The 12592-nt window shown below is 41.7% G+C and overlaps 1 protein-coding gene and 1 pseudogene across 1 annotated transcript in view; one reads left to right on the plus strand and one right to left on the minus strand.

The window, feature by feature from the left end:
* Nucleotides 1–5319, minus strand: part of LOC123989837 — a 45653-nt pseudogene extending 40334 nt beyond the window's left edge.
* A 6513-nt stretch (nucleotides 5320–11832) lies between these two features.
* The window catches only part of LOC124000292 (CMP-N-acetylneuraminate-beta-galactosamide-alpha-2,3-sialyltransferase 2-like), a 48458-nt gene continuing 47698 nt past the window's right edge, over nucleotides 11833–12592 (plus strand). The window contains exon 1 of the mRNA XM_046306563.1: nucleotides 11833–12293. The gene's annotated coding sequence lies outside the window, so the exon portion shown is untranslated. The remainder of the gene's footprint in view (nucleotides 12294–12592) is intronic.

Below are 12592 nucleotides of genomic sequence, written 5' to 3' on the forward strand. Positions count from 1 at the left end.
GAGACAATGCCATCCTGTCAATCAAGAAAAAGTGTCAAACTGTAACCAGTGCCTGCAACCTGGTTCAGGTTATCAGTCAACCTACCATGGTAGTTACGAACAATACAGGAAATCAATCAACATGTATTGATCACATATTTACTAATGCTGCAGAAATGAGCTTGAAAGCAGTATCCAGATCCATCGGATGTAGTGATCACAATATAGTAGCCATATCTAGGAAAACTTAAGTTCCAAAGGCTGGGCCTAATATAGTGTATAAGTAAGTGTATTTTGTATTGATTCCTATGTTATTGATGTAAAGAATCTGTTGGTCCGTGGTGTGTAATGAGGAGAAAACAGATACTGTACTTGACACAATTATGAAATTGCTTATTCCAGTTGATAATAAGCATTAAGAAAATGACTGAAAACTTAAATCCCTGTGGATTGATGAGGAATTGAAAAATGGTATGGTTGAGAAGGATGAGGCAAAAATGACCGGCAAATAAGTCTGGCTGCACAACCGATTGGCAGACTTATTGCAAAATGAGAAATCATGTGGTTAAACTGAATAACAATAATTAACTACACTATGAAACAAAGACATTAAATAAAGAATGATAGTAAAAAGCTTTGGAGCACCTTAAATTATATTTTGGGAAAAAAGGCAAACTCCATAATTCATTGATTCAGATGGATCCATTCATCACAACACCAACTGATAATGTCCACTACATCAATGATTTTTTAATTTGCAAGATTAGCAAACATAGGCATGACATGCCAGTAATAAATACTGACACTATGCATCCAAGTATATCTGACCAAACTATTATAGACAAACATTGTAATTTTTCATTCTGTAAAGTTAGTGTGGAAGAGATTAAAAATATTGTCTATCATCAATGACAAGCCACGGGGTCTGACTACTTGGGTGGAAAATTACTGAGGATAATAGAGGACGATATTGTCACTCCTATTTGCCATATTTCCAATTTAAGCCTACTAGAATGTGTGTTCCCCCAGGCTTGGAGGGAAACAAGTAATTCCGCTACCTAAGAATAGTAAAGCCCCCTTTACTGGCTCAAATAGGTAACCAATCAGCCGGTTACCAAGCATTAGTCAACTTTTGGAAACAATTGTTTGACCAGATGGAATGCTATTTTACAGTAAACAAATTAAGACTTTCATCACACTTATAGTGAAGGACATTCAACAAGATCAGCACTTACACAAATGACTGATTGGCTGACAGAAAGAGATGATAAAAACATTGTGGGGGCCGTTTTGTTAGACTTCAGTGCGGTTTTTGACATTATCAACCATAGTCTGCTGCTGGAAAAATGTACGTGTTATGGCTTTACACCCCCTGCTATACTGTGGATGAAAAGTTACCTGTCTAACAGAGCACAGAGGGTGTAATTAAATGGAAGCCTCTTCAACATAATCCAGGTAGAATTAGGAATTCCTCAGGGGAGCGAGTGGTCTACTTTAAAAAACTCTACTAACGATAAGCATAAAGCCAGTGTGTCTATGAAAGGGGAGGATACCTAAATCAGTTGTACAGCTGAACATATTCAACTGAAATGTGTCTTCCTCATTTAACCCAACCACTCTGAATCAGAGGTGCGAGGGGCTGCCATAATCGACATCACGTCGTCGGCAGCCGGGGAACAGTGGGTTAACTGTCTGGCTCAGAACGACAGATTTTTACCTTGTCAGCACGGGGACTCGGTAACCTTCCGGTTACTGGCCCAACCACTAGGTTACCTGCCGCCCCTATGCGGACGACTCAGCACTATTACATGTCAACTTCTACAGCAACTTACTCCTAAAGTTACTCCTAAATAATAAAAAAACTAAAAGCGTTATTTGGGACAAATCATTCACTAAATCCTAAACCTCAACTAAACAATGTGGAAATGGAGAAAGTTGAGGTGACGAAACTGCTTGGAGTTACCCTAGATTGTAAACTGTCATGGTCAAATCATATTGATATAACAGTAGCTAAGATGGGGAGAAGTTGGTCTATAATAAAGCGCTGCTCTACCTTCTTAACAGCACTATCAAAAAGACAGGTCCTACAGGCCCTAGTTGTCGCACGTGGACTACTGTTCAGTCGTGAGGTCAGGTGCCACAAAGAGGGCTAGTCCATGGAGGTACACATTAATAACATGCACGTCGATTTCTCATGGCTCACAGTGGGGGAGAGAGTGACTTAATCACTACTTGTATTTGAGAGAGGTATTGACATGTTGAATGCACCGAGCGGTCTGTTTAAACTATTGGCACACAGCTCAGACACCCATGCAGACCCCACAAGACATGCCACCAGAGGTCTCTTAAAGGTCCAAGTGCAGAGCAGACTATGGGAGAAGCACAGTACTACATAGAGCCATGAATACATGGAACTATGTAACTCATGCAAAAAAACGATGAAAATACACCTTATGGAACAGCAGGGACTGTGAAGCAACTCAAACATAGGCACAGACACATGTATATATACACACACGGTAACATACACACCATACAGACATAGATTCTGTGTTGTAGATATGTGGTAGTAGAGTAGGGCATTCTGCTGTGAATGTATTGTAATGTTTTTAAAATTGTACAAGTGCCTTCATTTGACTGGACCCCAGGAAGACTATCTGCTGCCAACGGAGCTCCATCATAAATACACACACCTGGCAGGAGATAAGGGAGAGGTTCTCCTGCTCGTCCACCAGCACCAGGTTCTTGAGGGGGCGTGGCTGGGAGAAGAAATCTCCCTCCAGGGGCATGGCAGAGGAGAATTCTGGCTCTTCATCGTCATCTCCAAGATGGGCTATCTGGTAAAGGTAACTAGCAGAGAGAGAAGGGAGGAGACTATGAACAAACCGATTCACACAGAAGAGCAAGCTGATAAAGATGGATGTCTCAGTAATGTGTGGTATTGAGGGGGATTTTAACTAAATGAATGACTTACTGGTTGCCGAACTCTGAAGAGACAAATAAGAAGCCGGTCTTCAGCACACACATGGCTGTGGCTACAGGGATGGTGTCAAAGTACTTCATCCTCATCTCTGTAAATGTTTTTCAATGAGAAGGAATCCCATCATGTGAACACGGACCTGTGTGTGTGCTGAGATCAGGTGTTTATGCTATATTCATGTTGTCAAAGAAGAGACATGAAGACTCATCACTTCAACAGCACTCTTTGCTGCCCTCCCCCAGTTTCTATCTCAGACTGCACACTGCTGCCCTCACCATCTCCTCATCCGTCTCCAGGGTGACCTTGAAGATGTCCCCCTGCTCCATTTGGGCCAGGAAAAAAAACATGGACTTGTTCTTGTGGGTGGCTGAGCAGACGAAGATCATGCCTCTCTCAGAATCATCCAGGTCATTCTGTGTTTAGGGCAAAATAAAGAATGAGGGCACTGTGTGGATAGTACCAATAACTTAAAACTGATCCATACAAACATTCACAAATTCAACACGACTGGTCTGGTTAGCCAAGTCCTTTGTTAATATATTTTATTACAAGGCTGTAACGTAACAAAATGTGGAAAAAGTCAAGGGCTCTGAATACTTTCCGAATGTACCACATGTGTACAACATCATGAGCTGGATTGCTCGTCGACGCAATTGTTTTATTTTCTTTTACGCTCATTAGCATATTTAGCTAGCAGCCTCCATTGCTATGACTTGTGCTAATGTGTTAGCATTCTAACATGTGTTTAATGGTCTATTTTGTTTTTTTTATGGACTGTGCCTTTGGCTTCTTATATGAAACCAAATAGAACAGGAGAGAAATGCTGGTTAATGGCATGAGGAAGTCTTGACAAAATAATTGTCTCAACATTTATGGCTAGATTTTCACAAGGCTACTTTGAAGCAAGGCATGCCTCATATCTCTCTCTCTCTCTCTCTCTCTCTCTCTCTCTCTCTCTCTCTCTCTCTCTCTCTCTCTCTCTCTCTCTCTCTCTCTCTCTCTCTCTCTCTCTCTCTCTCTCTCTCTCTCTCTCTCTCTCTCTCTCTCTCTCTCTCTCTCTCTCTCTCTCTCTCTCTCTCTCTCTCTCTCTCTCTCTCTCTCTCTCTCTCTCTCTCTCTCTCTCTCTCTCTCTCTCTCTCTCTCTCTCTCTCTCTCTCTCTGGTATTGGATGCAGCCTCTCCAGTGGGGTCATTGTCAGCTTCCTGGACGGAGGTAGAAGTAATATGCTGTGGGTCAGTGGAAACTAAGAGGACGGGATGAGGATTTACAGGACAGCTGTAGTAGCAGAACAGCTGTGTGGGGATCAGAGGTGTCTAAGCTCTCTCCAGTGGTTTGTCAGAGAAGAGACATGAAGACTCATCATTTCAACAACACTTGGGTGGGTAGAGAGCGAATAAAGTAGCAGCACATCTGAGTCTGTGTAAAGAAGTCCAGGTATGTGGAACGTAACAAGAGTGCATGAGCCAATTCACATATCATAGGGGTCAGTGCTGGGCTCTCACCTTATAGTCAGTCTCTAGACAGGCAAACATTGGGTTCTCAAAGCCCACGTCCACTCCTACCACTCCTACCATGTGGTACACCAGCAGGTTGGCCTTGTGACCCTCCAGGGGAGAGGAGATGGTGAGACGTGCTGCTGCATCTCTGTTCAGGATGTATACCAGCTTCTTGAAACACAGAGGTAATCAGTAAACTACAACACCTGGAAACAAATATGTAAATCAGTAAACTGCAACTCGGAGATGAAAACTGTCCATTGCAATAGGGGATTAGCCCATCAAGTCACAGATGTCAACACCGCTATCAACACTTTCCAAAACAATCTTTCACAGTTCTCAGAGCTTATTTACCCATCATGACTGCCCTGTCCTGCCCTTGGGGTCGACGGCAAGGAACTGTCCAGGGATGATGCGACGACAGCCACTCTTGCCAAAGGTCTCCTGATGGATCTTCTCAAACGTGTTATTGGAAAGGTGGTACTCCAGGATCACGATGAGGCCCGAGTCACTGCCCACCACAATGTAGTCTAGGGATGAAAAGCACAAATGTCTCAAAAGAGATTTCAAAATCAGAGCTTTTCAACCATATACATAGAAAATATGAATCTACATTACACACAGCAACTACTCTTTTGACGCCAAGATTGAGTCATATCTATATACCAAAATGCAATCTCAGGCGTACAGGCAGACACACATACATAACACACACCTTTAGTTCCTCCAGTCAGCCTGAAGGCCATAAGGGAGCGGATATTGCCAAACACCTCCATGGTGAGCAGGGTATGAACCTTCCCTGTGTTGGCATCTAGACGCAGGAGCTCAATGATCTTCCCCCCCAGAAACAACTATCTCCTGCATCTTGGTTCCCGCAAGGCAAGTCAATAAATATTCCCCAAAATGATCATATGTGACATCAATTTTATACAGTATATACACTCAGGGTGAAAGTAGATTTCTTCCTGGTACGGGACCTCTTCAGTGTGCACACACTTGTACTTTTCTGTGTTTCATTCTAAACATAGCATTACATATAGAATCCATATGAATTTAATAGGATCTCTGTGGGCCTAATGGTAAAGATTAGTCATTTAATTCAAACATGTATTACCTTTAAAATGTGGCATTACCAAAAACCAGTTATGATGATGTTTTCATCTGCTTGTCAAACAATAATTTCAAAAGGCACCTGTAAGCCTGGCTACCTACCCACTTTTGTACACGAAAATAATTCCAGCATCCATACAGTGCACTGTGCACCTACCATTTTAGAAATGCAAACAAAAACATCTTACAAAACACCAAAAAGGTTCATGAATGACATTCAGTGATGGCCTTTCATCAAGCATACACTTGCAACATGAATTGCTGCATAAACTGCACGTTGAAGTCCATTCGCTCATTTTCCATGTGACTGACATGCAGTAATGATAGTGTGAAAGCTTCCAGTTCTTGGCATATACGTTTTAATTGTGATAGGCTCATGGTCAACCGGTATGGTGTAGCTACACTATTTATTCTGCCATTACTCTGTTTCGGCTTACTTTCACCCCATATAAACACTCAGGGATGAGCGAGCACAAGAGGGGATGTTACACTAATTGCCCAAAGGTATGTGGACACCTGCCCATTAATATGAAGTTGGTCCCCCCTTTGCTGCTATAACAGCCTCCACTCTTCTGCGAAGGCTTTCCACGAGATGTTGGAACATTGCTGCAGGGACTTGCTTCCATTCAGCCACAAGAGCATTAGTGAGATCGGGCACTGATGTTGGGCGATTAGGCCTGGCTTGCAGTCGGTGATCCAATTCATCCCAAGGGAGTTTAATGGGGTTGAGGTCAGGAATTTGGGCAGGCCAGTCAAGGTCTTCCACACTGATCTCGATAAATCATTTCTGTATGGACCTTGCTTTGTGCACGGTGGCATTGTTATGCTGAAATAAGAAAGGGCCTTCCCCAAACTGGGCATGGTGATCTTGGGCTTGTGTTGCAGCTTCTCGGGAATGGAAATTAATTTCATGAAGCTCTCGAAGAACAGTTATTATGCTGACGTTGCTTCCAGAGGCAGTTTGGAACTTGGTAGTGAGTGTTGCAACCAAGGACAGACGTTTTTTTAAGTGCTACAGCACTCGGCGGTCCCATTCTGTGAGTTTGTGTAGCCTATCACTGCTCATAGACATTTCCACTTCACAATAACAGAACTGACTTGTTGGAAAGGTGCCATGGTTTGAAAGTCACTGAGCTCTTCAGTTAAACCATTCTACTGACAATATTTGTCTATGGAGATTGCATGGCTGTGTGCTCGATTTTACACACTTGTCAGCAACGGGTGCGGCTGAAGTAGCCAAAAGGGTGTCCACATACTTTTGTATATAATGTGTATGTACCTGAGAAGTTGCCATGGATGGCGTGGGTGACGCCAGCAGCAGAGTCAGGTTATACAGAAACAGTGTCTTTTTCATTACAATTACACAAGGACCTTAAGGGACATGCATATACTTACAATTCTAACAGCTTTTTTGTTAGTAGAGCATTTAACCGTCTTAAAATGCTTGTGTTCCCTCGTGTGCTTTATGTATTGATTTGTTGTTAATAAAAAAAACAGTGTCTTTTTCGCAACCTTCAGGTGCAGGTGAAATAGGCCACAGCTGTGGGAGAAATGATTAGTAAATTGTTGCACACAAAAAAGTTTAGCATTGTTGGAAGTGTTAAAACATAACTAGCAACGTAGCTTTTATATGACAGGGTATGAATTGGCAAGAGACCTCAGCTCTCATGATGCAACAAAGTAATGATCGTCGTTGATACTGCACACTCATTTGCAAGAAAAGCATTTCGTCATCTGTTGACGATAGTTAACTAGTCAACATTGATTACAAACAAAACCATAACTATTTAGCTAAGTTAGACTACTGTAGCTAGCTACAAAAATACTTTACGAAATAGACAAAGCAACTTTGCAATACTTAACTTGCATACTATCCTAAAAAAAACAGCTACGGTGCTAGGCTTTCATTCAGCCAGTCGTCTACCCAAAACCGGTCATCTTCAAAATTGAGAAACACGTAACCATTTTTCTATTGATATATTTTATTTTCAATATTGTATTGTGGGGATACTGTATGCAAATGATTTACGGTGTAGCATCTGGGATGAAGCTAATATCAACTTGATGACACATTTAATTCACAACATTGTGAATGTAATGATACTTTTACGGGTAAACGCTTGCTGTCGATCGTGGGTCCTTCGTGATCTGCGACGTCATTAAACAAATTCGGTCCACAACGTGCCTGAAACCTAGCGACACAATTATAAGGACGTAACATGGAGTTCAAAGATATAAAATAAAATGTATCTGGCGTATCTATCTAAAATCTGCTATCAATTGTTTAAATTAACAAAAATAAAATGAAAAAGCGGCCAACATCAACACATTTAACAGTTGACACTATTCCACTGGGTGGCGACAATGCATATGCTTTGCTTAGAAGCTGAGGTGGCTCAGTGGGATGAAATATGCAGACAAATACAGGAACTATGATGCAGGTAGTCAGTGCAGACTCGGAAAATATCCCCCTCATAAAACACCACAACGGGTGGCAACTTTGAAGAATCTCAAATCAAATATTGATTTTGATTTGTTAAACACTATTTTGGTTACTACATGATTCAATAGGTGTTATTTCATAGTTTTGATGTCTTCACTATTTATTCTACAATGTAGAAAATAGTAAAAATAAAGAAAACCACATGAATGAGTAGGTGTGTCCAAACTTTTTACTAGTAATGTATTTAATCATCATCATCATTAATCTGTTATTTGCGCATGCCTGTATTTTCAGGACAGTGCCCGCGTCTTGATGAACATGATGAAACTACAGTTCCCTTGAAGCACACCACTTACCATGGATTTGCCGAATTCACACAGCTGTGGCGTTGAAAAGAACGTGTATGCAGTGATGCTAATTTAGAAATGTTGCTAGATTTAGCAACTTTTCAGAGTAACCTGGCAACTTTTTTTTTCAAACAGCATCTAGCAACAACAGCATCTAGTCACAACACACGTCCTGGCAGCAAAAGTGCGTTGTGAGTGACATCAGCAGCAGGCGATCAGCTCTTGCACAGGCAGCAGCAGGCCAGCAGTAATTTCAGCAAATTAAAAATCATTGTTGGCTGACTGCAACAGCAGTAGTATGCGTTCGTTGAGACGAACCCAATGAATATAGTTGGTCACAAATGTTGATCTTGAACAGAACTTAAAACATCAATCAACATGTCTCAATCAAAATTGTACAGCCAGAAGTACAGAAAAGAGTGGGAGTCTGTACCTGAATTTAAAGGGTGGCTGAAGCCAGTAATTGGGGATGATTGTCGGGCATACTGTGCGTACTGCTGATCAGACATGCTTGCAAAAATGTATGACATCAATAAACATTGTGCTACAGCAAAGCATATAAATAAATCAATAACGTACATCCCACAACGCAGTCTACATTACCACAATTGATTAAGAAAAGAAAGTGGATGACTGCAAAAGCGCAGAAGCTACTATGGCAATGGCCACTGCAGAGCATTGTTCCCTGCTAGCATGCAACCATTTAGGTATGGCTTGCAAAGCTGCCTTTTCAGATTCTGTGGCAGCAACAAACTTCCAAATGCACCGCACCAAGTGCACAGAAATGATTAGGGGAGTACTGGCTCCTTATTTTCTCAAAGGGTAACATCAGATGTGGGTATGAGGAGTTCAGACTCCTTTTGGATGAGTCCACTGATGTGAATTGGAGGGGGCGATGCCAGATCAATAGCAAAGGTGGTAGTTGAGTTTCTTGAGAAGTGTAACCTTAAAAAAAGAGAATCTTCAGGCACTGTTAATGTGTCATTGATGACTGGGGTGCACATGATTTTAAAGGAAGAATGTGCATTGCCCAATTTGGTACTCATGCCAGTCTTTACAATTGTTTGTCTGTCGCAGCATCCAAAGAGACCGTCCCTAGGAGTGTTGAGTACTTAATCAGGGAAACCTACAACTGTTTTTACATTTCCCCAAAACGTTGCGAGGCGTACAAAGCAGTGTATGCCACCATTAATTGTGGCCAGAAACCCCTGCAGATCACCAAAGTGTGTGCCACACGTTGGCTATCGATTGAGCCTCCGGTACCTCGTATATTGAGCCAGTGGGAAGAACTGAAACTCCACTTTGAGTTGACCAAGGCCTTTAAGCGTTGCTACATGGCGGATGTGCTCCACGCCATGTACATGGACAAGACCAACTATGTCTACCTGACATTCTTGAAATCAATCCTGTCTGATGTATAAGTTGCAGTGAAGTCATTTGAGTCAGAGCAAACAGATCCTGTCAAGCTTTTGGACAATCTGGTACACCTCTTAACATCAATTTGCAGCAGAGTAGTCAACCCAATGGCAAAAATGGGTGTCCTGACGGATGCCATTGATGGACATCTCAGTCCATCACCATACCTTCCGTACCTTTTCGAGAGCACGGTGTACCAACTCAGTCTTGCGCCAGAAGACAAAAAGGTCATTCGGACACAGTGCATCAACTACATTGTTGTTTTAAGCAAGGAGCTGCAAGCAAGGCTCCCAGACAACCTTGAAGCCTTGCGAAACATGGCCTTGTTCAGTGTTAAGGAAACGCTAAAGCACAATAAGGGCACCACTGAAATGATTAAAGTAGCTGAGCTACTGGGATACCAGCCCCAAACAATTGATACAATTGTTTCCCAATGGAGAAACATCCATCTGTTTAGGTGGGACTCAACTGAAAATACAGTCAATAACTACACGGACTCTTCCGGGTGAAATCCATTTGAAGAACTGTGCAAAGCTGCACTCGCTGTCCTCTCCTTGCCACACTCAAATGCGGAGGTTGAACGGCTGTTCAGCCAAATGTGTGGTCAAGTCAAAGTTAAGAAATAGAATGTCACTGCACACTCTCAACTCCATACTCCTGGTGCGGTATGGACTGAAGTGGCTGGTGATACCTGTTACCAGCATAAACTACCCAGTAAAGTTCTGCTTCAGTTTGGCACCATAGCAGCATACAGCTTTAAAACTTCTTGTGGATCATTGGGACGCTAGCGTCCCATCTGGCCAACATCCGGTGAAATTGCAGAGTGCAAAATTCAAATTAAATTACTATAAATATTTAACTTTCATGAAATCACAAGTGCAATACTTCAAGATGAAGCTTAACTTGTTGTTAATCCAGCTGCCATGCCAGATTTTTAAAAGGTTTTACAGCGAAAGCAAACCATGCGATTATCTGAGGACAGCACCTAGCATACAAATGCAAAAAAAAAAAAATTCAACCAGGGAGTTGCGACACGGAAGTCAGAAATAGTGATATAATATATGCCTTACCTTTGAAGATCTTCTTCTGTTGGCACTCAACGGCCCCAGTTACATTACAAATTCTGTCAAAATCTACCAATTATATGCATATCCTAGCTTCTGGGCCTGAGTAGCAGGCAGTTTACTTTGGGCACGCTTTTCATCCGGACGTCAAAATACCGCCCCCTATCCCAAAGAAGTTAAGGACACTCCGTCCTCTACTGCTGGTTCCAGCTCCGTGACAATGCAGTTGGACAGTGAAGATGAAGAGGATTTCCTTGCCAATCTATGATTCATCATATCTACAGTACGTATGCAAGGAGTGGACTTTCTGGAACTGGTGGAGATACACAGCTGATGGTGGCAGTGTGTACTGCAGTGTGTGCGAAAACAGTGGGAATATCTGGAGGAAACCATTGAGCAGCTAGCCAGCCAAGCAGCACAAGAACCTGGAGAGAGCTGGAGAGAGCTGAAGAGAGATGCTTAGCGCGTACATCATTATTTGAGTTAAGTTGCTTGTTCAATAAGATAGCATATATACCTTGTCATTAGCCTGTACTTGTAATTGTTGATCATTTAGGTACCATGTTAACTAACTACCAATACACTGCTTAAAACTATCATGTTCAGAATGTGTAGGTTTACTAGTTTAAAAAATATATTTAAAAAAATGTAATTGTGCAATAATGTGTAATTGTTCAATAATTCAATGTGCTGTGTTTAAAAATAAAAATGTGATCATATAAAAATGTGTTGCTATTACTTTTACAAATAAAAATATATGATAATAAACAAACAAATCTAAACTAACAAATGGCCAGTCAATTTTAGTAACGTTATATGTATTATACGTAATGACGCAATGTTACGTCATTACGCAATGACATCATAACGTCATTTAGCAACTTTTAGCAACAAATCGACCTGCCTCTTGCAACTTCCCCTGAAAATTAGTTGGCAACACTGCGTGTATGACCAGTAGGACTACAAATCCCAAAGCCCTTTTAGCGCGTTTGAGGAATGCAGGGTGGGCTCATTTTTCCGGGGATACCACTATGTATATACTACAGCCATCGGGGTTTCTAGCCATGACCGGTTTGAGCTGAGCTATGCGGTCCTTCCTCGCTTTTAACACTGCCCGACCTGTCGAATTTAAGTCCGTGAAACCGCCTCCAAATCTGTTTTATTTTGCCTAGGCTACATATCACAATATAGCCTCACATCTGGATTCGTCACAGCACAGGCTGAAACAGACATATCATCTCTCAATCTGATGCATTGTTGCGTAAAGTATAAATGCAGTTATATTCCGACAACCTGAGTGCACAGAGGCAAAAACATAGGCTAGATGTATAGGTAGATGCATAAAATAATTTAAATCATAATATATCTATATATTTGTTTTTTGGGGGGGGGGACACAGCACACGTAAAGGGATTGCTTTCGAGTTTTATACACTGGCGAAATCAGAAGATTTACAAGGTAAGACTCAGAATATTGTTTAAATTACATTTTCATTAGACTATACACTAGGCTGTTGTTGGGGATGAATAGCCTATATTTGTGAATGAATGACGAGATGTTGGGTATATAGGCTAGTCTATTTCTATTGAATGCATCTGTTGTATCCCCCTGCTCCTGTTTGTTGGTCCCCTTAGCGTCACTGGTCCCCCATACAGGAGTGAGATATCGCCTCTTTGTATATTGTTCTCAGTCCAGCTAGCACCTAACGTTCTGAGGACCATGTTTCGTAAGGTTCGCACACGATCTAGCGTTCGTCT

This window comes from Oncorhynchus gorbuscha, linkage group LG02 (genome assembly GCF_021184085.1).
Source record: "Oncorhynchus gorbuscha isolate QuinsamMale2020 ecotype Even-year linkage group LG02, OgorEven_v1.0, whole genome shotgun sequence".
Classification (NCBI taxonomy): Eukaryota; Metazoa; Chordata; class Actinopteri; order Salmoniformes; family Salmonidae; genus Oncorhynchus; species Oncorhynchus gorbuscha.